Source organism: Calliopsis andreniformis, chromosome 9, assembly GCF_051401765.1.
Source record: "Calliopsis andreniformis isolate RMS-2024a chromosome 9, iyCalAndr_principal, whole genome shotgun sequence".
In the NCBI taxonomy this organism is placed as follows: domain Eukaryota; kingdom Metazoa; phylum Arthropoda; class Insecta; order Hymenoptera; family Andrenidae; genus Calliopsis; species Calliopsis andreniformis.
Genome location: NC_135070.1, coordinates 15733651 through 15760377, shown reverse-complemented (window position 1 = coordinate 15760377; position 26727 = coordinate 15733651). Strand labels below are relative to the sequence as shown.

General features: G+C 41.4%; 2 long non-coding RNA genes across 2 annotated transcripts; both read right to left on the bottom strand.

The window, feature by feature from the left end:
• Positions 1-717: 717 nt before the first annotated feature.
• Positions 718-2813, bottom strand: LOC143184111 (uncharacterized). The gene is made up of 2 exons (XR_013002722.1): positions 2259-2813; positions 718-2106 (listed from the first exon to the last, which is right to left on the bottom strand). It is a non-coding gene; the product is annotated as an uncharacterized LOC143184111 (long non-coding RNA).
• Positions 2814-23043: 20230 nt separating this feature from the next.
• Positions 23044-24565, bottom strand: LOC143183677 (uncharacterized). The gene is made up of 2 exons (XR_013002639.1): positions 24092-24565; positions 23044-24003 (listed from the first exon to the last, which is right to left on the bottom strand). It is a non-coding gene; the product is annotated as an uncharacterized LOC143183677 (long non-coding RNA).
• Positions 24566-26727: the final 2162 nt, after the last annotated feature.

Sequence of the window (26727 nt, the reverse complement as noted above, 5' to 3'; positions counted from 1 at the left end):
TTCGAGTACACGTTGGATGGGATTCTGGGCAAAAGTTGTAACGTGGAAACCTGCTGACAGAATGATGAAGAAATTGTTGGTAAATTGTGTTTTTTGAGAGTCGTGCATAATTAAATGTGAGGACGTGTGTAAACTGAAAATTAACACGGAAGGTGTGATGTTTCTCGGAACGCGTTTCTTTGAGGGAGTAATCAAGAAGGTAATCAAGGAGCGATAAATCATAATTTCTTTGAAAAAGAACGAATTGCATCTCAGAAACTATATCCACGAGGCGAATGAAGTGAAATTTATATGCTTATAAATTCAATGCTATCTGTGCGCGCAATCAACTACAATAAAATTACGTGCTACTAAACACAATCTAGCGTGAGGAATTAACAGCCTCTTCGGCGCGATTGTGAATCGGCGGTGGTACGTGTAATAAATTAAATTAAAAACAGACACTAAGGATTCACGCCCATGCCACGCCTCCGTGACACGAGACGGTAATGCAAATAAATCACGGGGAAAACGATGATTTATGCTTGGGGAACGATCGTTAAAAAAGCCTTGGAAATCTGGCTTCTCCTTCTTCTGGCTCAAACAGATCAATAAATCTCGTGTGCCCTACATGTAGAAATGTAGCCACGAAGGACAACATTTTTCGCATGTCTTTTTTTTTTGTCGCACAAAAATTCAAATCTTTTATATAACAATAGATTAAATCATATATTTGTTTACGTGAATTTATTTTCAGATATGATAATTTCTTAAGATGAAAAAAGCTCTCAGATTCATAAATTGTCAAAGTAGTTAGTCATATGAAAATTAGGAACGATGAAAATTAATAGTAAACACGTATTTCAAACTAATTGCACGATTTTCGGAGGGAAAATCGTGAGTTGTCGGAATACTTTATAAAAACATGTGCAACAGGACGCGTGTCTACATCAAAGACGCAAATATTAGCTTTGCTTAGCGTGCATGTAACTCTGAAGAAGAAACTTGAAAAGTTACTGGCTTTTTACACTCGACGTCACGCCTTTGATAGCATTACTGAACTTTTTTACGATTTTTAAACTACATTCATACATACTTGTTCCAGATTATAGTTCACAAATATCTCTACATTCTTACACTATAGAAGGTACATGTTTCGTGTCATAAAACATTTGCACTTCATACAAAATTTGATTTAGTAACTGAATTTTTCACTCTTCTATATGAGCACTTACTCTACTCTAACTTGATCCCTTTTTCACATGATATCAAAGCTTTCGACAGAACTGATATACAATACCATTAACGTAAAACAAAAGTCATATCTCAAGTCACACTTCACAAGGTTCGAATATTTTTAAAAAAATCCAGTCCATCAAACGTTGTCATTTTTTCACAGACTTATCCATACATATTTCCAAACGTTATCTTTCATGTACTCCACAAATTAACAAGACACCTTCCCATAGAATTCCTCATCAAAAATTAGATTACGCGAGGCCTTAAAACTGCAGGAGGATTTCGATACCAGCGCCCCATTAGTCCTCAGAAATCGCTCCTGTTGTCACTGGCTTCCCAGTACTTCCATTTGGGCTCCGATTTCGGCCGAGGAATGTGCGAGATAAAAAACGGAGCCGTTCGACCAATTAACTCGAATATAATCGCTTGCATAAGACAGTGGTACGCGCGAGCCATTTAAAAGATTGGAAATCCCTGGGAAGGCCAAGCAAAGGGGCGTCCTCGGAGAAGCAGGAAAATTAAATGCAGATGGAATTTAAAGGTACAAGAAACACGGGTCGCTCGTGTACACGGGGGGAATCACGCAGAAGGCGCACGTGACTTCTATTGGCAGGCTGTGCCCGCTAAGGCAACCAACAGGAACAAGTTTTAATTCCTGGCGTCCGCGGCTCATGACCCCGGGGAGAACCGCCGAGAGACTTTTTTCTTTTCTTGCCGTGATTGAAGTAGGTCAAGCCTACTTCCGCCTACTATGCGGCAACGCGCTTGGCCTGCCACCATCCTCGGCGTCGCTATCGTGATACACGTTGCCTCGTCAACGGAACCAACTGTCTTTGTGACGGGAAAATCGGTGTCGGCGAAGTTTTATGGTTATGGCTATCGTAGTCACTGCGGAGGTTTAATGTATTTTAGAAAAGGCATTGATCAGGACTTCCTGCATATTTGGATAGGAAGATGAAAGATCAATTGCAATGTGTGTGAGTTGAATTGAAACGTTCAGAGTTTAAGAGCCTACTGAAGTAAATAGGTACTGTATATACCTAGGGTCATTACTGTGGTATTTTCGCGGTGATTTATATTGTTAACAGTCTTTCCCCATGGCAGAAAAATGATGATTGTGATTCTTGAATGCTTGCTCAGGTTTCTCTCCGTAAATATCTTTAGACCATGAAGCAATAAGGCCATTAAGTGTTAATTAGAAATATCTCTTTATTTCGTTTCTAACAGGCCACAGTTTCGCAAATAATTCTGCTGATTTATTTCACTCTCTTGCGAAGTCGTCGATATTTCATTCCTATCACTTTTTGGTTTTAAAGACTGAGACACACCCACGTGTACCAGTTGTAAAATTGTAATTAGAGCGGCATTTAATAACATGCATATCACAGTTGCAAATCAGGTAATGGTTTAATCGTATATCTGTGTTAGTGATATTAATTACTGCTGATGAAACGTATAGTTAGGATATCGAAATCTCTGGTTTGTCGATACAAGCAGAGTGCCATATATCAGTTCCAAGATCAAAACCCTGCATTATATTACCTCTTCGACGCCATTATGGTACGCAAATGTGAACCTCAGCGGATGCTGTTTGATCAGTGTTATTGGCCTGATGATATCATAACGTGGCGATTTTGAATTTAATTGAGCATTTGATTTGATTAACATTCAAGATATTTTCCAATTAGATTCAGTAACTCTGATATCAATTGCATCGTGCTCAATTATTTGAGTAGGTAAAGTTGTATCATTGATCGCCTCTGTAAGCTTTCGCTTCACATCTAGTACTTTTTACCACCTACTAATATAATTTTAAACAAAATTCCACGTTTCTAAAAATAGTTAGACTAGAATGATGTTTCCTAGATTTTTCGATGAACCTATTTGTTAGTTCCGAAGTGAAATAAATACAAGAGATATACCTGCTTTATCTGCTTTTTATGGTATCTCTATGGACATCGACCTCCTTTTTTCCCCCAAGAGATCCATTAAGCTATAGATGCAGGAAGTAGTTGGCCAGAGTGCTAAAACAAATAAAACAAAGTGTTTTCTTTAAAAACTTCTCTTTTACGGCAATCAATTACATGAATAAATATTTTATTGGATCTTTCATTGAAGATCAATATCGCAGTCGATCACATATTTGTAATTTGTAATTTTGAATGCTGCAACCACGAGACCATTAAAAAATGAACTCCTCAATTATAGCATCGTCTGGAACACCGAAATATTTCGTTTTGGCCAGCGCTACCCTCATAAATCACCACAGTAACATGGAGTTGAGCGCTTGCCACGCGGTAGACACAATGCACGCCGAAGAAATGGTTCTCGATTTTTTTTCAAACGAGCCTCGTATTCTTACCCAGCGAACTCATTTGTTATTTCCGATGCCGCACGAAATCGTGGACGTAACACGCGTTACGCTTCTACACAGTGCAATAATGCGTCCATTATTTTCCGTTCAGATGCGCAGCCGAGGATAGATAAGAAGACAGCAGGACAAAACGAGAACGGAGGGCGACGTGTAAATTTTAAGTACTTCCCACCCACCAAAGTGGATTCAAACTTATCTCTCACCATTCACCCTCCTCTATCTTTCTCTCGACTTCACCTCTCATCTCCCTTCCCACCTACATTTGCATTTTCGATTCTTCACCTGCCACAGAACTTCAGAAATATTTAAATAGGTCTCGAAACAGTCAAATGAATCAATGCATAAATATACTAAACATTTATTAAAAATAGTCGAAGTCATTTCCTTTCGCAATAGAACTTTAATTATTTGAATCTCACACAAAAAATTTCCCTATATACCACAACGTAGTAGAAGACTTCTCGGTTCCCTTCAATCCCCAAATTCACGAACATTCAACCTGTCCAGCATTTCAGAACACTCTCCATATTTCACACCGAAGGGAGCCATTTCACCCACTTTTACTTCATGAAAAATTCGCCCGCTAAGAAGTCTGAGCCGATGGAACGGAATCGTCATCTTTAAAACGCGAACTGGGCAGACACGCTCGCTCCGTCTTCCGAAACAACATTTTATTACCCTCGCGCGTTCGCAGCTCCCGCGGGGCATTATTCCCGAATGTTCCCGCTTTCCCTAGGCGCTGGGAAATTTTTACAATGACAAACGGGGCGTTAAAGAAGCATACGGATTTAAATTGCGTCGGCACTTCGTCACTGTTGCGCGATGGAAATTTCTTCCGGTCCGCCGCGAATATCTTCCGACCTGGAAGAGGGGGGGTGGAGCACCCCGAGAGAAAAGGGGGCGAGTCGGGAGAAGTTTTTCGCGCAGCTTAATTCTAATTTAAACGAGAAACGGCTTAAGAGAAAATAATTCAACGGATATTTTCGAATAAAGTTCCCCGCCCGCGACGCAGCCCCGTGGCAAAGGGCCTGGGAGGAGGGAGGGGGTAGAAAAAAAGGAACAGTGTTAAGCAGCGCGCCAGTTTTTCGCACGGGGTGTAAATTATACTCTTCTTACAGACAACTCCACGCCGGTTTTCACTCTATCCGAACCCGACCGCCCTGGGTATTTATGTTGCGAGTTATTAAGAGAAAGTTTCAGGTTTTATGCCGGCTAACGTCCCACACGATGTGTTCCTGACTCGCGAGAGGCACAGTCGACGACGTCCTAAATGATATTAAAATCTGCCGCGGAACAGGGACGCGGGAACTTTTGTTCGAACAGCGCAACGTGAACGGAGGGTAAAAATGGGTGCTCGCTTTTTCACTCGAACGAAACTTTAGATTAGGCGGATGGTCGAGCAACTTTTTATTTATACCGGGTAGACTGAAATGTATGTTACGAGGTTCAGGTACTGTGCTTCGGGGAAGATGGGCGATAGATTAAATTATTTTAGCTGGAGAGTTGCGGGTTCGCTGGAGTAGGGAATTAAAATGTTTCAATTTGAGTCGGGTAGGTCTAAAGGTATATTTTTGAAAATTTTTTAAACCATGATCTTTCACTGATATTTGAAAAAGTCTCATGTTTCTAATATTTTTTGAATCAACAGTCTCGCAAGTAAATGAATTCCGTAGTCCTTTTCTGAACTCATAACTCAGCGAGTTCGAGAGCAGCGTGCTAGATTAAATTCAGCAAATATATTTACAAGGCTGGTACGTGGCGTTTAGCGCGTTCAGAATTCGTTTGCTTTACGGAAATCGTATTTCCTCGATCGCGTCGGCCTACAGATTGCTTTTGAAAATCGATAGGACGCGGTTATCCCGCGTGAAATGGATTTCACGTGTTTCACAGTTACACAGAGCTGATTGTACGTGTAACGAGCTACGGCGGGGAGGAATTTCGCGGTATTAAAGTATTAAAGTATTAACCTTTATGCCTGTAGAAATTTCAATTGTTCTTTGACATTTACTCGCGCTTGAGCCTACTACAAGTGTTCCGACGAAGCCAACTACTGTCCACTAAATTACGTCTATTAACCCCTTGATTCTCAGATTGGTCCCTCGTAGAGTTTCGCAAAGAGTGTCGTATGAACTTTATTTCAAGCATAATCGCTATTTAAAAATCAATTTATTTTCGTTATTTACAGGAAAAATTGAAGATACTATTCGTCTAGAATCAAAATTAATTGAGTTTTGAAAGCAATTCACATATTTTTCCCAAATTATGCATGGACTCGATTTTCCATTTAACGCGAGATGTATGTGCAAGGTCGCGGAAGGTCGTTTAGCACAGAGATTAGAATTCCTCGAAGAACCTCAGGGGTCAGCACACTACGAAAAAGTTGCCGAATCGTTTTAAATCGCGAACAAATTGCAGCCATAGCAAAGAGGCAGGGAAGATAAGAACGATCCGAGCTACGGTGGTAGTTCATCAGGAGCCACTCCAAAAACGAGACTTCAGAGCCACCCCGTCGTCACTTCCCTTCCCTCACCACTGTCCCGAAACCGATATCGAATGTCTTCGAGTGACTCAGCTCTTTCGATCCCCCTCGCTTTTGGCAAAATCGATCGATCTCCCGACAGATAGGATTAAAGGGTGGAACGATCGTAAAGGAATACCGCAAACGCCTCGGTGCTCCACCTCCGGATTCTTTTACGCCTCTGCTGCTGCCGATAACAATGATCGAGCGATACGTAAGAAGCCCTACGTGTAAAAGGAATACACAGGAAGAAGGGGGAAAGGGGAGAGGGGCAGGAAAAGGGTGGCGCAGTGTAAACTTAGTGTGCATTGAAAAGCGACTGACTGGGAGTATTTCCTAAGTGTCTGGAATCGATTTTTCCTATCTTTGAAATTCCTCGGGCATTGGAAAGCGTCTCTTTTTATTTATATTTCATTTTTCAAGTGGCAAAATTTTGCAATATCAAAGGAGAAAATTACTTAGTTTCAATAGGATAAATTAACTCATTTAACCCAACTGAATTGGTTTTACTCTGCATGGATAGAGATGTTTCGAATCGAAAAATTTTTTTAGAAAAGTGAAATATGTAATCCTTGATTGACACTCAAAGTCTTTGGGTACTGAAATCCCACTAAATCTCTCTCACTACTAAGAACTCAAGCGACAAAGTGAAGAACCAATGGAGTAACTTCGAGTAAAGGCGAACGCATCGCCGAGGAAGCGGAGTCAACATCCTGTTTCAATATATTTCCGGAAGGTTACGGCTATCAAATCGCACGAGCCTGCGGTTTCGACGCTCCGCTGCCTTCGTGCTCCTTACCGCCATCGTTGTCATCCACTTTTTCTTTTCTCCTTTATTTCCCTCCTTTTTTAACGGCATTTTACTTGGGAAACGAGCCACCATTTTTTCCCATCCTTTTCGCTTTTCTTCCTTTTGACTCTCCCACCTGGCTGAAGATAAGTGTTTCCATTTCACTAGCGAATCGTGTCCCCGAGACTCGACTAGGACGTTTGTTTTTGCCACTGCAGCCCGCCGTGGCAAAGTACCGTGGCCTTACAGCGTTTGCTGGAACTAATGCGGTGTCGTCTGGGACGAGTGCAACAGTTTTCTTTGCCCCATTCCCTGGAAATTATTCCTGGATCGTGGATTACGGAGGCAAGCACTCTTTCTGTGGCCTTTTTCGGCCCACCTTGCACGATACGCGATTGCGAGGCCAATTTACTGAGGGTCGAGTATGCAAACGTTGAGAGTCTGAAATATTAATGGAAAATACACAGAACTATTGTGCAACATATGTGTTTGAGTAAGGGAACTTCTAAGCGATACTACTTGGTATAAAATCGGGTCAAAAGTTTGTAGACCTACTGTCCTCATGAGTTGAGTAAAAAGTGTTAAAGTGCCTTAACTATCTTTCTTCGTTAATTGCGTAGTAAGCTAGTTCATCTATGATCATTTAACGAGGGAACTATTTTTATTACTTTCAGGCTTGTTAAAATATTGAAACTACCACTTTTTTCGTGTTAATTACTGTTTCTCGTGCAAAGTAAGAAAATCTCCAATTACTCAACAACTGATTCTCACAGGAATAACATCGAGGAGGCTAATAAACAAACTTAAAAGATTAATTACAATTAGCCAAAGATTCTTGAACCGAGATCTCTGCCGGTAGCATCTGCGAGAGTAAAAGTTTAAAGTTCATGGTTTATGGAACAATTTCCTCGAGTAGAAAAGGCTAAAGTATTTGCGTATGACTTGGAAAGGACGCGACTTGTTCACGAAACGCCGTAGAACTTTCTTTCTGGCTGCGTCAACTTGTAAACTTTATCCTCCCTCCTATTTTAGTTCGCCTTAAACCTCGGCTGACCGAAACTCTCTGGAGATGGTATCAGCTCTTAATTAAAATGCAACCGTCGTACAAATATCGTTGGGCAACCTTTCCTTATAGAAGAAAAAAAAAAGATGGCCAGATAGACCACGGTTCGCTCGAAACGTAGGGCTTGAAAAACAAGGAAACGATCGTACGTCTGATTTCGGGTACATGAAGGGAAAACGGAGGTTATCATGACCAGCATGACAAATGACGATCACAAAATTCTTTCTCTTTTGTGCGGTGAACGGGCTGCCTTTCATCTTTTCGGCGATCTTGGCCTCTTTACTTTTGGGATGCTAATGAAACCAGAGCTGAGGACTCCATCAACATGGCATATGTACACACTTTTCTGAGGAATAGTTGAAAATCTGGGGAAAATTTTACGCGAGTGCCTTTTCAACTTTATCAGATGTGACAAAAGGGGATACTATTCTTTTGGTACTAATGTTTCATATTTTTACAGGTTGTACTACTCGGTGGACGCGAAGAAAGGAAATCATTCAACTTGGTCTTTAGTTTGTCATCAGTGGTCAGGACAGATAGGTAAGTCCTATTAAAAAAATCTTAAAAACTTAGTATAGATTAAGCTTCCGTCTCTTAAAAATCGCAACTATAATATCAGAGTTAAAAAACATGGATACAACTTAAAGAAATAACCAAAACAGTGTATACGTCTTCCTCTCCAAAATCTGCATTGCAGACCAATAAATCAATATGCATGTAACATCTGCAAAAAACGAACATTCCATCTTCAGACTAATTCGAATAATCTCTGCTGCATCAAGCAACCACGACCTCGTCCCCAGTACTAAAACAGAATAATCCCATCGTGCTCTCAAGTAACCGAGTAGGAATACATTACCAAAAGCTGAACAATTTCCAAGCAGGTGCAGCGGCAGCGGAACGAAGAAAAAATTAACGCGGAGGATCATGCATGCGATTGAAAAGCGTACTCTACGCGGAGTGGAGGGGGAGGCAGAATCGTGAAACAGCGTTGAATCGAATGGGGACGAACGAAACCTCGTTACCGGGTCGCAATTAAAAGAATCGCTTCTATCCCTTCTTTAAAAGTCAATAGCAGAGCAAATCCTGAGCCGGCCTAAAGAAACCTTTCGATTGGAGAAGCCTCTTTACGACAGACAGACGGTTGGCCTTTCACGTTATTCTTGTGCCAGCGCTACCTTCATAAATGACAAATTTCTTTGAGCTATGCGGGCACGAGTTTACCACTGTCTGTATGCGTCGTTACGCGGTTGTACGGAAGAAAACGTTTCGAGTAAACTCGAGGGCAAGAGGGGAAAGAGAGAGAGAGAGAGAGAGAGAGAGAAAGAGAGAAAGAAAGAGAAGCTATGAAGAACAGAAGAGAGAAAGTGGGTGGAAGAAAAGTAAACGAACGTGCAAGAAAGAAAATTCTCAAGTTGAACATTTTTCCGTTCCGCATTCGACTCGAGGACCGAGTGGCACTCGACGTTCAATTTCACGTGAACACGGGCAGCGTAGTTTTTCAACGTTAAACAGATTCCCGTGGTATCGTAATCGTACTTCAGAAAGTGCGGTAGCGAGCGAGGCAGAGGAGTAGCCGGATGAAACCGAGCCGAGCGGAGCCGAGACGAGTCACGTCTGTTCAGATTTTTCCTGCGGAGGAGTTAGTCAGTTTCGAACTGAAACTAATACCGATGACGGTAGTTGCGGCGAGAAGGAAGCGGCCGCGCCTCCCTCGAAAGAGGGAAAAGGAGAGGGACAGAGAGCCAGCGGATTTAAAGTGGCGGTCGTGAAGGAGAAAGAGGAAGCCCACGACTCGACGCGTATATGGGGTGTCGCGAACGGAGTAGATCGCCTCAAATGCTGGGGACATTTAAACGATCAGACGTAGGGAGACCATGATGCTTGTGACCTTTAATATGCACTTACAGAGGAGTCTTATTTATTGCATTTTGTTGGTAAATGACACAGGTAGTAGTAATGAGAGTAAGTGACTCGATGGGTAGCAGAAGAGGAACTAGATGCAGTAAATTGGTTACCTTGATACTTGCTCGCATTTTGAGCTCCATGTTGCGTAACAATCAAGGACACATTTTATTCCGAACATGTATTACAGGCTCCTTTGAGTCAAAGTGGTTAATGAAATTGAATAATTCTGAAATCACGACGAGACTACGATACCATCGCATCGTAAACAAAAAGCTCGAAAATCCCCGCCCACAACTCGGCAAACCAAAGGGGAACAAAAGACAAGCACACAAGTTGAAAAAGCTGAAAACCAAGAGGGGACATCACGGGGTGAAGCCATCGAGATAAACGAACAGAGGAAGAATGGAGATAGCTGGCGGAACGAGTAGAATTTGAAAAACGAATTTTTGGAAAACGCGAGAATTGGATAAGGGTCGTTAGACGAGACACCCTGTATACCCGCGGTAATACCGCAGAAGGTCTATATCGTGTATAAAGCCAGGCAGGGAGAAAGAGGAAGAGGAGAGATGAAAAGGGAGCCAGGAGGAAGGGGCGAAGAGGGTAAGAGAGAAAGAGGTGAGAAAAAGGGGGAGAACGGGCAGAGAGGGAGGGAGGGAGGGAGGTAGAGATGGGTAGGTGGGGAAGGGTAGGGGGAAAAGGAGGAAAGGGGAAAGAGAGAGCAGACTATGCCCGATAAAAAGCCCTGATTCCCACGAGCGTGGATAGCCTACGATGAAAACCTCTCAGCTCGCCGACCACGGCACGGCATTAGAACGTCCACGAGCACCATGTCGGATTTTTCGTCCGCAGACACTATACCTAGCGCACGGACGAGCCAGCAGGCATTCACGTAACGATTCGTTCTCATTCTACGTGTTTACTAGGCTATGATTATGCAATCACCAGCAGCTTCTATGATTCGAGCATTGTACCACCGACCATTGTCTTGGCCGTCGGAGATTTTTCGCTCGAACGTTCGCTCTACCCTTTTTCCTTTACGGCGCCTTCTATTCCTACGGCTGCTCCGCTTTGACAGCTTTTTGCTGCCTGTCGTTCTGGAGATGTTTAGAGACCAGGAAGGAAATCGTGTGTTAAGTATCGGCACCCTCGTTGCTGGCAAAAGAGTCTGTATTTATTTCCTCGAGGATACTATGTACGTATGCTGGATCAACGAAACTGTGTATAATTGAAAAACACATAACTATGAGTAACAAGAGTAGGTGGAAGTCGCTAAGGCTAAATTCCACTTAATTTGCTATTTAAATAGCAAACAACTGAACTAGATTTTCCTCAAACTTATCCACCCTTTCGCTGTATCGTTTAAATCTTCCGCTTATCGCGTCGATTCCCTCCGAATATTTTTCCCACGACAGTTTTCGCGTTAACGCGCTCCTAGCCGCGTTCCCCGTCCGCTGGGCCTTCGAACTCTGGGTGGCCTTTTATTTTATCCCATCGGAGTCGAAACCGAGAAACAGTCGTGTATCGATTTCACGGATCATTCCGTACAGGTATATTGTTGTTCGAGTATCGGCTTAAAGGGACTACAACTCGACGAGACAAAGCGATTGATTGTAACGCGATAGTAAAGGGAGATACGGTAGGAGGAGGAATGGTATCTTCCTCTCGGAGTGTAGCTCAACAGAAAGAAATCCACAAAAGAAATCCGGCGCAGTGATTACCGGGCAGACGCACTCGAGGAATTGGAATAACGCTCGAGAACGATATTTTCTTTCCCTTTTCTTTTTTATCCCTCCCTCCCCGTCTCGTTCCTTTTCCTTAATTCCCGACGAGGCTGGGACCGATCGGAACGAGCGTATTTTCTTCGACAGGGAACGGAGCTCTCTCGTTCTGATCATTTTTCGATGCTTGCAGAAAAAGCGGAGTGAACGCGCACGTTTGATGTGGTAATGATCGGCTCTCTGCACGATTGATTCGCGAGCATAAAATTACACAGTATCACGCATCGTGAGTGACTAGGTGGCGGGGACTCTGGTCTGGAAACGGGTGGAGTTTCAATCGCGCGTCAAGATTGTTAATTTTATTGTGGGAGTGGCGAATGAAACGGATATTTTGTAGTTTTAATCATTGTAAGTTTGGGGTATAGGATTGTTAGTGAATTGAAATTTACTTATTTTTAGATACTGGCAAAGAGTGTAGATTTGAAAATTTGAAGATTCGAAATTTGAAAAATTTCAAAATTTAAAGATTTGAAAATTTGAAATTTGAAAATTTGAAAATTTGAATCTTTGAAATCGCTCGCAGTCTCTTCAAACTCGATACATGCACTAGGTGTAAAAAAGTATCGTGAAAAGGGTTAAATAGAGCAAACGCCTGCAGATTTCTCCCTTCTACCTTCGGCCCTTTCGGCTTTCTCATCTCGTCGGTGCACTTGGTGTCTGATATATAGCGCGTTTATCGACCGGTTCTTGTCTCGTCGCGGATTAGAAAGAACGGCCCTACCGTGTTTAAGCGTGATTCCAATTCCTCGATCGTGTCTGCTATAGTAATCACGATACCAGATTTCTTTCCGTGGCGAAACTCGCTCGCGCCGCGCTGTCTGTTCTTCCTTTTGTGGTTCCTCGAGTATCGCGTCACGATTGATTGCTTTCTCTAGGACCTCTAATCCTTAACATCGCTTAGCCTTCTACGAAACTTGGTTCAAGTCACAGTCTCGATCTTGTCGCGTACTTTTGGCCCACGAAAAAGAATAATTCTCATTACTCACCGCCTGATTTAAAATTTTCAAATTATACCTAAGCGCCACGGTAAAAACTTAGACCAAGTGTAACATCTCTCAGAACATTAACCTTTCTTCCCGAATCGCCCTGTCTATTTATCCGCAAAAGGTCTGCAAGAATTTCGCAATCGTAGCCTCTGCTTTCGTATCTCCAGCGATCCATGGAAGGAATGCCCGGCTTCTAATTTAAATATCAATTGCTGGCAAAGAGAAGATCGAATGAGCGGAACGGATTAAACGAGCCGAGAAATCGGGTGAAAGGTTAAAATACAAATGGTTGCGTCTGGGAAACAGTCGGATGAGTTGAAAGAGCGATTGCTCGTACACTGGGGAAAGAATGCGAAACAGTTTATTCTCGGGTTGCGCGTGTTTTCTTTCAGATCGAGGAGCAACGGCTCCGTTCTCCGGAGAATGCATTATTTCTCATTGCAACGCGGAACGATAATGTTCGTCTCGTTTATAACAGCCCTCTGTGCGCAGACGCTCGTCCCGTTCAACGTAGCGATACAACGCGTTGCGACTGATTGTCCTTCGTTCGACTGAAAAGCCTTTGTCGCCGCAAGCTCCGATGCTGAATGCAAGCTTCCGGTGACGCGAAATCTCCGCCTTGGCAGACCGAAAACGAAAGAGTAATCGACTGTCCCGTGATTTTCCATCACTTTTGTGTTCATTTCATTGCTAGTAGTAGTCAAAGTTGGGGACGTGTTCTTAACGTGGTACATTCGTTGTAAAAGACGTCTCAGTGCGAGATGGAGCACGTTCGAGGAAACTTATCAATGTTTATCTTTTCTTAATACGTGCTTGGTACGTGCTTTCACGATTCTTCGTGTGTGTGAAGACAAGGTAAAGTGGTTTCTGGTCTAGAGATAAATTTTATTTACATTTTATTATAATAGCTACTAATTGTCTCAAGTAAGATTGATGCCGACTGTGCATCTGCTAAGTGGTACATTTCAATATTAGGTATGCTTCTCTCGAATGCATCTACTAGCATATATACGGATATGGTAAAGAATGTAGAATCACTGTGACGTTGAAGTACCAAAGAATGCCAGTCTCATGACTTTCTGATACTACTTGGGATACGGTTGATTCCGTGGCTAGACTGATGCATAATTAAGTGGTACCGACAGTCTGGCTCGGTTGATTTTAATATCAAATTTGATAAAGTAAATCGCAAAAGACCACAGAACCAGCCTCTTCCAGCAAGACTCAAAGTAAACCGACCCTCGTACTGTGGAACTTGGAATGACCCTACCCCCAGAGGCTGACCGAAGTCGATTGTTCGAGTCTCACTTCCGCGGAGGGAAATCCAAGAATTATGTTAACTGTAAGTAGAATTACCTTACAATGAATTTATAGAGGCTGGCTTAATTTCAAGCGTCAGCTTAACTCGCCGCGGCGGGGGAATTAGATAGAAGAAGACAGCTTTTCCATAATTTAATGCGAGGAGCCGCGTTTACCCCGATGCTTTAATTTAAGCCACTCGCGGCGCGGTTCGGGAGAAAGGAAAATTGAGGTTCGTTGATAAATCGAGATTAAGGGATAACTCGTCGGTCGGAATGAGCCAGTGGACGTCGTTAATTATGCATAATATCAAATTTGTGGCCACATTATTGCTTGCAATTGCTGTCGTTTGCAATATCAAAGGATTAGTTCATTTAAATTCTTGGGGATTGGAAAAGAGCTGCGTGCGACAGTGTATTTTACCAGTTAATTGAAATTCGTAGATTATCTGTCTGTAATCAGTTGAATTTTAAGAGAAAAGGTAGATATTCATTAATCCCTATAAATTTAAATAACGTTCTCTTTAATAATATTCTTAGTCCCGCGTTTGATCCCTATTTAGTAGCCAGTAGTAATTACCTACTGTAATCAGTAGAATGATCCTTAACATAACACTTTCCTATTTCCAATTAACACGGTATAAGAAAATCATTACTAATATACACATTCTAACTCTCTTGATATCAAATTAAAAATTCATTATATCTACCTTTTCATGCATATGGTTCTTTGTGGTTCGTAGCAGGGTTAATTAAAAAAAGAAGGAACGAACGTGGAGCAGGATATGGTAATAAGGCAAAGGAGGGTATATTTCGCGCAATTGAAATTCCTCGCTGCGCGACAAGGAATATCTCGTTGTTGACGCGACGAGATAAATACTCGAAGCGACTGTGGTTCGCGAGTGTGTGTCGTAACGACGCTGTACTTTGCTGGGAATTATCCTGGGTCTTTTCCGGTGACGCAACCTGTTTACGTTTCGAAACTAGATAAACCCTACCTTCAGTGGGCATTAAATGATGCGAGAATTTATTTTTAACCGCGAAGGTGGCAGAAAATGAAAGAAGCCAGACGATTCTCGTGATCGCTTTAACTGTGCTCATTACGAAATGAATTTAAAATACAATTCAATTTTAATCCGCTCAGGTGCTCCTTCAATATTCGCCTCCGTTTTCGGCCTACAGAGTAATCTGATTAAAGTGATCTTTTTTCGGCAGGGGTGAGGGATTCGGTTATAATTCATGTATTAATAAATTTGCATTAATTATGCTCGGAAAATTCATCGTTGGAATACGATCATGATGGATGCAAAAACTTTACGTGGCGGATTACGATTTTTATAAAAAAACGTAAATTAAATGGCGCGAATGTGGTGGACATTTATGGGTGGTCGTAACCCCGGCGGAGAAAGACGTTATTTATAAGGCTCGTATATTTTCTTCCTTAAAATATTCACTTTTAAGTATAATACAGTTAGTTTGTCCGCTATTAACGAGAATAATATATCAGCGGTATGAATTTTTCTGTTCCCTTTTATGAATAGTTGTTTGTATTACAGAGAATGCAATTTATGTGAAAATGAGACTTAATTTACTATGATTTCTTGTCTGAATTATATAACGAAAGAATGAAGGTATATGAGGGTTGCTTTATAAATTTTAAACACTCACTAAAATTGTCATCCTGTTTGCGTTAGTAATTCCAAATGATAACTCCGAAACGTGGTACCTGAAACAAATATAGAAACCGTTTTTCAGCTATTGACAACCTTCATTTATGTGGCATTAAGATAATAAAAAATTGTAGTGAATATAATATATACAATAATATAATACACAACTATTAGCAATTCTGAAAGAAAATCAAAGAAGTCAAGTGTTTACAGTTTACACAAACTGAATTCATTATTTCCATTCCCTCAATTCATCTCTGAAATTGTATTAGCATTTTGTGAACAAGCTTGTATAAAATGCACAATTATCCGTGTATATCAAACATAAACATAAGACACAAGTACAATCGACGGATATTAAAATGAACAGGCTTGCAGATGATATTATCCGATATTGTTTATTCACTTCCCGGACCTAATAATAGTTGAACATTAACGACGCTTCATATTTAAATCGCCTCTCTCGTCCATGGAAATTTATAACCACCTCATGAAATGTCAGGAGCTCGTATAAAATCGCGACGGATCGCCATTAAAAAATGCCCTGGAAGTTTCGTCCTCATTGAGTCCCTTCCACGGATTTTATTAAATATCTCGTTCGTCGAGGAGGAGCCATCGAACAGCACGAAATCCAGCATTCAGATGGCAATTGATTCCGAGACGTTAAAGGCATTTCGTCGCATTCAAGAAACTCTGATAGAAAATGTAATACGGCTATGGAATTTATTCTACTCGATTCCGCGAAATAAGTGTAGCTTGCCTCGGATCATGAAAGTCTCTCGTACAGCTCAGAAAATATTCGTTCGGTCGATAATATTGCCCATAGGCGATCGACGCGTATTTTTCATCGTCCAGAGGGGGGTGTGTATTCGCGATGAGACAAATCACGGGATAAGGTTCATGCAAGCAAACGCGACAGCATGAAGAATGAGCCGATCCCTATCTAAGGAAATTCCATCGAACGGAACTGATAGATGTGATTAATAGCGTAAACGTATCTTTGATCTGCAAACAATTCGTGACGTTGCTTCCAGCGTCTTCTTTGTGACTTTGCCGTAATTCATAATGGAAATTGACGGACGACAGTGTTGAAAGATACTCGTCGCAGCCTTAGACTGCGATTGGTTGTTACCGGATGAATTATATTCTGTGAACTCGCTGTTATGTAGGAGATAAAAAATTGTATTCCTTTTATGGGAAGTGTTAGATAGGAACAAATATTATTAGTGCGATAGTGAAGTTTATTCTGTGGTGGATTATGAAGCAACGAGGAGGGGTCTCCAAGTCTCTATATCAATATTCGCTTTTGGACAGTAACGGTCAATAATTTAAATATTTATACTAATATTATAAAATTAGAACGTTTGAAAATTCAATTTTAAAAGGTTTTGAAAATTTAGTAGTTCCTAAATCTTCATATTTTTCAAGAAAGTAAGGATTAACTTCAGCTGTTAACATTTCAACAATCTCGTACAAAAGTTATCTCGACCAAATACGGGTGCCTTTTAAAAGCTTGTACGCTACTGAAGTGAAATTGCAATAGGAAGCTATCTGGATGATATTTTGAGATCCAGCAACCTAATATTTCCTTTTCCACCGCGATTTCCAAAGCAAACAAAAATGCCTGCGACACGCAAGCAAATCCAGATAACACTTTAGTACATATTTCATGTTTCGCGTTCCACCTGAGTGCAGCGTGGAACTTCTTCCCTACAAATTCGATGCAGTTTGAAACAGCCGGTAGACAACATGGAGGTATCCGCAAGGGCAAACCCGAGGAAAAGAAATCACGAGAGGAATCCACCTTTTCAATTTCCCGAGTATATACAAGAGGAGGGGAATGTATGTTTTATGCACATTCTCTACGGGCATTCTCTCTACGATTCTTCCAAAGTACCGAACACACGATCTCTTTCGCTTAATTCGGTTCCTCTCTTTGCCTTTCTCGATGCGAACGCGCTTCTGGATGTTGAACGGCATTGCGGCGAGTTCAGGAAAGCAATACAAAAGCATAACTTTGGGTTCATTCATATTGCTGATGGGATTAACCTTGGCATAATACATTGAGATTTTTCCAAGACTCCAGTAAAACTCATATAAAATAGTAGAAGCAATATTTAAAAAGAACACGTTCCACATTTGTCTTCACGCTTTAATTGTTACATTATTTCAAACTGAGAAGTCTGAAAAAGTGACACTAGAATTTTCCAACTTCCGTGAAAAAATGTCTAGAATGCCATTACAGCTCATCCTCCACCAAAATTTAATTTCCACGAAGGAATTCAGCAAGCAAGCACAAATTCCCTGATTCCATCCACGTGGATACGGTTTCACATGCAAACAGCCTGAAAGTGAAACGAACGCCTCTTGCCTTATTGGTATTTTATGTTAAACAAAATCATATATAATGGCACGCAAGGTTTGGAGACGAAGTCGTTGGACGCACGTGTCCTTCCTGGAGTTTCATACGTTTCGTTCCTATTATTTACGGCGCAGGGCAGGGTGACGTGGAAAAGAAAGGGACAACAGTCAGAGAGCATCAGTGGACCAGAGAGAATGGGGAGAGGGTGGGTACCGAAGCTTATGATAAAATTGGATTTCCACAGTCGGATGGGAAAGCAACTAAAGGGAACTGAGAGGATATCTTCGGAAGATAGGAATAATTTTATATCGACTAAAGTTTGCCAACACAGTAGTTTCTCGATGGTTTTGAATAATTCACTGGTAGGGGGGAACTGAGTTCAGAACGATTTTTGGAGGAGATTGTGAGTCAAATTTAAGAGAAGCATCAGTATGAACAAATTGCAAGATATCAGCTGGTAATGTTCAGCCAGCTTGAAAACGGCTTCAGGTATTCAAATGCCAACTCCGTTTTTGTTAACTACAAATCCTGGTGAAAGGAATACAAAAGGCTGTTACTTGACCGAACATAAGCTTGTGTATTCTCGGTTCAGTACTTCAATCAAGAATCACGTAATATAATGACGAAAATGGCCGATCCCACCTGGCCAATTTAAAGACGCCCTAAGATATCTGTACACACATGTGCATTATGTATTGTAGTCGGGCCCCAATCAGCTCTGGAGAAGACGATTTACATAATATGTAATGAGATTGTTGGAACAAGCGTCTATCGAGTCAAGCATCCGGTTGTCTGTTAAGATCGTTCTTGCAAATGAGGGAGTCAGGCGCAATTGAAGGAAACCTAAAGATCACTGCCAAAGTGTTGCTATTGAAATCGTTCTATCAGAGATATCGACGCTATAGATATCGCTGCTAGATATACCTGTTGTATAATATGTTAACGAGGTACCGTGGGAAATATTGCAACGAATAAACAAATTAGTTACTCAAAATTATGCAATTATAGTCATGCGTTGGTCACACTTGGATCACGGTTTTTCAGGCTCGCTAATCTACCTTATCTTCCATCGCTGGTGGAATTATACGGAATGAAAGTGGGACAGGATTAAAACATTGTCCACGGTGGGACGCGAACATGAATTTTTCCCGTATTAAGCATAAAAGATGGGCTATGCAAACGTGTCCGTTCCAGTCGTAATTCATTTTATATTTCCTCTGTTTCCTGTTAACCATTGCATACAGGTTATCTTTACGTTGCAGAGTCTCCTCTTCGTGATTCGCAACAGCGTAACCGAATTTTCTAGGGTGGCTTAACTTTCCGCTCTTTTTCTGGACAATTTATTCGAGGCTAGTAGTTGTTGTGTGTTCACATCCACTTTTTTATCGCCTTAAGAACTAGACTTTTTTTCGTTCGGTAATTATACCTAACATATGGCAACTATTGAAACAAGGTACTGGAGACTGGGAATAAGCTAAGGATTAGAAAGAAGAAACTAACAGTGGAACTCTAAGTAGTTAAGGAACTTCATAAACAGACAACAAGAATCAGGTAAAAAGTAGCCGAAGGGAGTAAAAATGTAGACTAAAAAGAAAGTGGGGAATAATAATAAGGAAAAAATTGACAATAAGAAAAGGCTGATGAACAAGCAGAAGAGAATATAGACTATAGAACCTAGAATCCAGAAGAAGGGATTAAGCATTCCGAATTAAGCAGCAGAGACTATTCCAGAGCAGAGGCATAGTCCTTTGGGTCATAGGTCAGCTGCAAAGACAACTGACCCTGAATTCTCCCTGCAATTACTACAAGCTATTTCACGAGCACTGAAATTCTAGGTTAATCAGGGCAATAGGTTACACTACGAAATCCACTCAACTAACATGAAATAAAATTGTACTATCTACGCATCCAAGTCCCCCGCTCGAATCTCATCGATCCCATTCTACGTCGGAAGCTAGCGCTGCTTCGCGTGAGAGGGATCGATTCTAGCGCGCTAGAGCAGGCTGCGTGGGCGCGTAGATTTTCCAGGATTTCGTAACAGAACAGCGCAAACAGCGGCATGACGCACTCCTCGAGCGTAGGATGTGCTCTGGCGCGCGAGCGGTGCGTGTTTAACCGCAAGCACGGAGAAGTAAGTACTTACACGCGTGTGTATTCACGTATTTCCGCCCGCATCAGCTCGCGCGCGCGCGCAAACTGAAACGAGGTGCGCCCCGAATAACGGCACCGCTATACGCCTGAAACACGCGTGGATATAAATAAGTTTTATGACGTCATCTCGAGCAGTCGGGCCGTGGGGGGAGCACGAGAGAGAGAAGAAGAGAGAAAGAGAGAGAAGAGAGCGAAGAGAGACAGAAAGAGAGAGAGAGAGAGAGAAGGAGAGCGAGATCCTCGAAATCCGTTCCCCGTTGTGTTGTTTCAGTTCCTTTCTCGCTTCTCCCTCGCTTCCTATTCTTTGTTCCATCACGTTCCGCGTCGCCACTGACTTCCGGTTTCGCTGTGGTATTCCGAAAGCAGCCGCTTTAATTCCACCGCCGTGATCCGAACGGTCCCCAAACCACGCCGCTTGCTCCTTAATATTCCCGCCTCGCGAAAAATTGATTTCAACAGAGCGACTGATTTTCTGGTTGTCCTGAGCTCGAGCCCGACTCAAAAACACTGCCACTCGTCGGGCTCGTTGGGAATCCGAGATGAATTATATGCAAATGTGTTGCGTCTTCCGCGGTGCTCGTGAGGAGAGGCTGTGTTCGACGTCTCTGTTTCTTTTTATTTCCGTAGAATCGCCCTCCTCTCGGCCGCGTCACGACTCAGGGATGCGCGTTCGTGTTCGGATATTTGCGAGAATAATTACGAGCGCAAACAAGGGAAAATTGCGCGCCCACGCGAGACGTGGAACCGTTTTTCCTTGTTTTTCTTCGGTTCGAAGGCGAGGAAGATTGATCTCTCGAACGGAAAGCGTATGACTCGGCTCGTACGGGGGAAAAAATATGGCGCCAGTCCCGCGTATCTTCCGCCTTCTTTCTTCGACTTCTCTTTTCGTATCGTGGCCGCGCTCCTCGACCGCTCGCGACCAATTGAATTTTAACGACGAATCGTTAAGAACGCTGCATAAATCCAGACACGCCGACGTATTCGAGTGACCTTCGATGTAATGAAAAAGATCGCTGCGGAGCTACATTTAGTTCCATCGGTTGGGCTCGCGGAACGGCGAACGTTTGTGAAACAACAGACGCGGGGAAATTGTTCTCTCGTCGACGAATCGTGTGAAAATTCACCAACCTGCGTATTGATATGGTTATTTTCCCATTGTATTGAAATTTTGTTATCGGAAATAGTGTGTCGCGCGGCGGTTGTTGTTTGATGAGAGATGGTTCAGCTCTGCTGTTGTTTAATGAGAATTGAAGTTTCGATAACTTGACGCAAGGGAATCTTTCGCTTTTGGATGCTTGTTTAATGATTCTTTTAGTTTCAGGTAAAACTGTGGAAGAAGTCTAACGAAAGCCAAGTTACTTTTTTCTTCAGTTTCTTCAGGACAAAAAAATGTATTACCAATATATTTTTGTCGAATAAAATCATTATGAAATTAGTTCTTTATCAGGTATGCAGGAACAAATAATTATAAAAAATGTTTGAAATTTAAAATGAAGTATTTACAAAAGGAAGGAAAAGTTTAAAAAGAGTATTATGTTATTAATGAACCGTTCCAACACAAAGGATCGTTGAGGCAGCACGATCGAATACGCGAAACACGCTCACCGGGTGGCTTAAAATTTTTTAATCTTAATTACTGCATTAATTAAGAGGTTTATCTCGCTGGCAACTATAGCCACCGATTGTCCACATTCTATCGGAATTTTTATCGCTTCCGTATCTCTTTCTCTTTCCTCCTGATAATAAGGAACAGTTTTATAAAATGAAACTGGTTCGCCCGCGCGAATAAACCGCATACGCGTTGAGTTTCCTAGGAAATTAGATTCCGCGTAATTACGTCGAATATGTAGCAAAACGAAACTCTAGAAGATGAAACTAACAATTACGATTCCGTGTTTGTTCGTTTGTGGTAACATTTACTGTACGATTAGCCGTGGAACGGTAAATATTTGTAATTTTATCCAGACGCTATTTGATAAATAAGAATATTTATCTTTTATCTGTAATAACATATTTACAGTTAAAATGAATTATTATTATTAGTATTGAATAATGATGAATTCATCGACGTACATTTGCGCGATTGGAAACAAGAGGTGACTCAATTTCAGCGTGATTCAGGGATCATTATCGATTCATACGTAAGGTAATATGAATAAGAGAATGTTCTTTATTGGCGAACTTATCTAAACTCGTTAAATATTACGCACGTGCATAAGTTAATCAACAACACGCAACACGTAACTTTGTGACAGTAATATAAAGCACGTGCTGAAGGTCAAATTATTAATGATCAAACGTGTCGATCGAAAAAGGAAGAGCGATCTAATCCACTCTGTGAAGGTTGTACTTACGCTAAACAGCGTTGAAATCATTATAGATACGTTGAAAAATCAGAAAAATATTTCCCTAGTCTAATATTTTAAGTTCCAGAGCACATTAATGTACTTTAGGGTCCTAGAATAGGTAACTGCAGTCTCTACCTTATTTGAATTCCAATTTTTGAATTCAAATTTTTGAATTCAAATTTTTGAATTGAATAAGCACATAATTTTTATTGATTATTTTAGAACTAAATTATGACCGAGTTTCACGTGTTAGTTTAAAGGTCTTTACGGCTGATTTTCACAAGTATTTTATTCCTACTAAGAAATAATTAATAAATAATAGTTACTAATAATATTCTGTAATAGATATCTTTCAGCCAACTTAATGAATTGCATATTAAGATAGGAATAAGAATAATTATATACCTAGTAGGAAACTGTGTATAATTACATATTTCAACAGCGTTCTTGCGCACATAGCCTCTAGTTAATTGGTGTTCGAATGTATTCTCTTGAATCATTAGCACAGAATCCGATTTCAACTCACCGAATGAAATATAATAACATTTCTCTCCGTATTTTTCACCCCAGCTTTTTCTGTAACAACCGAACCGAACTGAACCGTCCACCAGATGCTGTACATACGAGAGGCCAGCCTCGTAAATTATACTTAAGTGCCAAACAGCCTTGTGTTAAGTAACGTACACAAGCAGCCGGAACATTCCTCTAATAAACAGGCCCGCTTGTGCTCGAATTCCATGGATTCAATGCTCATGAATCAGCGTACTAAGAATACTTAAATTTCAAATTTCCACGCGTTACTCCGGAAAACAGTCTGGCATTTGTCGGGTACCCAACAGCTTCCTGAATATTTAAACTGCGATATTTGTTCATTAACGTCTTCCCATCGCGAAATTATTCATTTCAAGCACTGCTTTAGACGCCGAACTAGGAGCGTTTGCAAACTTTGCTTCTTCAACCGAGACCATTCCTTGCTATTCAAGGAGCAATTTCTAAAAGATTTACAACGCTTTAGGTGTCGAGTGTAGTTCCCTCTAGTGGATTTATTTCTATGATGTGCAGAAAGTTAATTCCTATAAACGATAATGCAGTAAAAAATTCAAATGAGATCGTAAATTAAGCGAATGGTTTCTAGAGTTTTTAAAGGGAGGTCGGGCTATCTTCTCTGTAATAAAAATTATAAATTTGCGTGTTAGTAATAATTAAATAAGTTTAAGTGAAGCTCTCGTAATTGCAAAATATTCTCCTTTTATTTTTCTCTGTATCTGAAGTCGCCCAACCTGTTACAATTACGATCCATTAATCCAATCTCCATGAATGAAGTTTGAGCCCAAGAGAAATATGCTTGACTACACATTCACATTTCACCGATCAAAATGAGAATCACCAGGTGAAAGATATCTGTTGAAATTTACACTGGCAAGCGTCGTAAATTCGATACTTAAATTCCACACCGAGTGCGGAATTTTTATTACAAACAAACGGAAGATTGAATTCGACGATCCACGCAACTCAGGTTTTATGGAATTGTTAATCCACCTGCAGCGTAAATATTTTATTTACGTGACAGTCGCGTATTTTTTTTCGCTGTATGTCGATGTGAAGGAACACCCATAAAAATTCGTACCGCGGATCAGTTTCCATTTCATCTACGTCCGACAGGGATTATGCTCTGGTTAACGATCGACGGTTTACACGCTTCCCGACGAGATTACCGCCGTTTATGGCAACGTAATCGGTTGCGATTCATGCTCACGATCAATTACAATGTACACTATAAGAAATTATTACTTAAGGAATTGCCCCTCCCCCACTGCTGACCCTCGTTAAAGCTCGACTACCCAGATTTATCGAGTAATTCAATTAACCACGTTCAGTAGAAGTAACTAAATTTGGAAAATTGAAATTTAGTGTACGATACTAGTCACTCGCTTAGTAACTCAAAATCGAGGTCACTAACTACCTACATATCTCGAGTTGTAGGTGGTTAACAAATTTCTTTACACTGAACTGGATCTCCCACTCAGTTTCTCCACATTCTCGTATCAAACACACGATATCTATCTCAAAACCTTCAGCAAGAAGATCTACTAAAAATGAGAGACACCTAGAGTTCATCCACTCTCCCCTTCAACTGCTCAAAATCGTATTCCCCAAAGTAACTTAAGAGGCAAAACATTCCCTGCAGTCTCGGCGAAATAAACATGTCATCCCTGCTCCTAGGGGCCTGTAAATCGCTGTAAATCTCGTGTGAATCTACATAAATCTCGATTCGAGGGTCGAGGCACCCGTTACGAAACGGAGATCGAGAATGGAAATCCAGCGACGTTGGATCGATCTCTTCTTTCGATCCTCCTGACGGAAGTTCCCGCGGAGTCGTTGCATAAGGAAGCGAAAGGGGCACCAGAGTGCAAGTTCGGCTCGCGTTTCGTGGCCCCCGACGATGATAGCCGCGTGATACGTGGGCGGCCCGTCAGTGTTTCCTCGACAAAGGGGGACCTTGGTGTTGGCGGTTGACGGGTGATCGATCTGGCAGATCGCTGCTCGATCCTGATTTACGTCCTCATAAATAATGGCCCCTTTTGCGCCTCCGCGCAATTCTGTCACGGGAATCTATGCACGCCGGGGTGATCAGGTCGATCGACGTTACGCCAGGTCATCGATCCGTCAAACTGTCGATTCCTCGCCCGAGGCGCGTAACACGCAGAATGGAGAGGTGAAACGTGTCATAACTAACCGTGCCATGTAAAACAGCGAAACGCATGACGTTACTTTTGTTTGCCATTAGTTCCGGCCAGGAAACGTCCAACAGTTGCAACGTTTTCCATCGAGGGACCTTCGGCGATATCCATATCCGGTTCGATGATTTAATCAATGCTTCCTGACTCTTGTTTTCAACGCCCGTTCCATCGAAGTCCCACGCGCGATTAATGGAAAGCTGAATTCGTGGAATCTCAGGAATCACTTTCAGAAATTTCAAAGTTGTCGATCTTAGGTAAATTTCTGTGGGAGTGTAAGCATATTGTATTTTCTGAGGTGGTAAATTAATTGGCAAAATCGAATTGCTGAGTATGGTTAAAGACAGTCCATTACTGTACCAATTTGCATGGAATTTGAGAATTCGAAGGAAGTTAATCTTTAAGCACAATTCCCATTTGATTGGGCTTAATTGCCTCGCTCGAAGGAAACGGCAATAATGAAGGGAAAAGGCGGACAGAATGCTTGAAATTCTAACGAGGTTTTGAACGCGCGATGCACGAGGTACCGTGAAAAAATACGCATCGGAGTAAATTAATATTTATTGTGGTCACTCGAGGAAACGTTTAATTGAGTTACCTCCGAGGCCGGTTAATTGCGATTTAACGGCGGATAATGTAATAATTTTGCACAGTGCCCGCTGCGATCGATCGTCAGTGACCATTACGACCGGTTACGGTGTAATGATGGTAATTTCTATGTAAGGTGTGTAACCCGGAGATCGTTAACTCGTCTTTGAGTGAAACTAAATTGGAACCAATTTTTCGCGATGCAAACACTTTATGGGCGTTACATAACTCTAGCTAGAACGTCGTTTCAATGTTTGGTAGGCATTTACTCGTAAAACTACGGTTTTATGGACCTACTACGAAAATCTATTTGAAATATAATTAGTAATCAATATCACTGCTTTTTGAAGCCACTGTTAAGTGAACATTTTGATTTACTTAGGTACTGTCTTTATAGTTTCAGAAAATACAATGGATCCTTACATAGATAATTTCTCTCAGTTTATTTCCTGAAAATAATTCAACCAGAAATTCATGAGCTGTAATTACTGAACGGTAGATTTGGAGCGATAAAGTTCTCATGGAAAATCGTGACCGACATAAACGAAAATTGTCATAGCGATTGCACAGCGCTTCTATTGTAGCAGAGACGTATAAAAATAACTCCGTCAGCAAGAGCAAGATAAAAATTTTTATTGTCGTCCATTTGCTACCATCGATACCCAATAAAACGTCTCCGTTAAAAGTACCATTGTAGTTCTAGCCGCCCCTTTAACTTTATGTACTACATAAAACTATGATCGCGGAGGCCCTTACATAGTCATCGTCGCCAGACGCTGAGGCAGCGAACTTCAAACTTATCCGACCATCTTAACCACCTTCGAAAACATTCATTAGCTTCCATTCCACCAGGCGAAATTTTATTCCCTCGTTTAAACACCATTTTCCTCGGTGCTGAGTGCTGAGTGCAGTCGCATGAGCGAGTGGAACGGTATTT